This window comes from Mustela nigripes, chromosome 1 (assembly GCF_022355385.1).
Source record: "Mustela nigripes isolate SB6536 chromosome 1, MUSNIG.SB6536, whole genome shotgun sequence".
NCBI lineage: Eukaryota > Metazoa > Chordata > Mammalia > Carnivora > Mustelidae > Mustela > Mustela nigripes.
Genome location: NC_081557.1, coordinates 222,151,727 through 222,153,311, shown reverse-complemented (window position 1 = coordinate 222,153,311; position 1,585 = coordinate 222,151,727).

Sequence of the window (1,585 nt, the reverse complement as noted above, 5' to 3'; positions counted from 1 at the left end):
TTAAGTATCTTCATATTCTTTTAAATGCTAAGGAAGATTCTAAACCACTGATAACAATAGATAGCACTAATTATATGCTTATGAAATTATGGATTCTTTCACTTTATTCAATATCCAACAAATGTTTGCTGAGTGCCCTTTTGTGTTGCAGGCTCTGGAATTCACAGGTATATAAACAGATGAAAATTCTTGTCCTCAAGGAGCTTATAATATGGAGGACTAAATATTCATGGTTCTTCCTTAGTATACACAAAAAAGTATGTATCTTGTCTGAGGACTCATAGTGAAGAAAGGGGTGAGGCATGTGACTCTAAAGCCAAAATATTAACAGGAACAAGGGCTAAGAGGCAACACTGATGCCTTTTCCAGGGGGATTTGTGACAAGAAAACCCAGGTACTGTCTGGCTCTTTTTGTGAGAGTGAATCCCATATCCTCACTTGAGCTCCTTCTTGAAGACTATCAACCACAAGACCCTAAGTTGCAGAAGGTCATCCTAAAGAGGAGGGAGGTAAGGTCTTGGAAGAAACTATGAAGACACTGGGTGCTTTGGTGAAACTGGTTCTCCCAACCCATACACTGACCTCTGCCCAAAAATGAGTTTTCTCTAGCCAACTCACCTCACCTTAAGGGAGGGTGTTATGGGCTGAATGCTTGTCCCCCCACCAAAAAAATTGATATGTTGAAATCCTAACACGCAAAGTGATAGTATTGGGTGGCAGGGCCTTTGGGAGCTGCTTAGGTCATGGGTGAGAGTCCTCATGAATGGGATTAGTCTTCTTATAGAAGAAACCGTATAGAGATCTCTTTCCCTTCTGCCATGTGAGGAGAAAGTGAGAAGAACCAGAAGAGAGCCCTTACCAGGCACCAGATCTGTCAGCACCTTGATCTTGGACTTCCAGCCTCCAGAACTGTGAGAAATAAATGTCTTTTGTTCATAAGCCATTCCATCTGTGGTACTTTGTTACAGCAGCTGGAGCTGACTGATACAGAGGGCAACTCTGGTTTAGTTGCACGTGTTCCAGTGGGCAATTAATGCAGCCTCAGTCATCGGAGGACAACTCCAAAGCACGGACTCTAAGAAAAATCTGAGGCTGCCTCAAAAAACAGAGGAGCCTGAAGTTCCAAATCAGCGGCAAGGGTCCCTGCCGGCCATCTGAGGGTCCTGGCCTGCTCCAGGCACTCAGTTTTTACTCCTCCTTCCCAGGTCCCTCTCCTTGGCTTCCTGGCCTCTGCACTCTTTGACCAGTTACTTCCCATTGGTTAAATCATCCCCTTATTGTTTAAGCTGGTTTGAGTTGCTTTTCTGGTATTTGTGAACAAAAGTCTACCCATACCTTTCCTTCTTTTTTCCCTCCATTTTGCTTGCTGGGTTTTTAAGGGTTGAAAAGTGCTGATCAGGGAAACTGATTACATGACTTTGGCACTCTTTCTACTACTGGAACTGTGCCGGAAGCGGAGAAAAAGGCAAGTTTCAGACACGTATGAAATCCACAGATACTTCAGTGTCCACCCTAGGTTCACACCAGACGTTACCCCAGACTTCCCTTCCAGCTACTCTGGGTGGTGTCCAGAGAGAGCAAACGT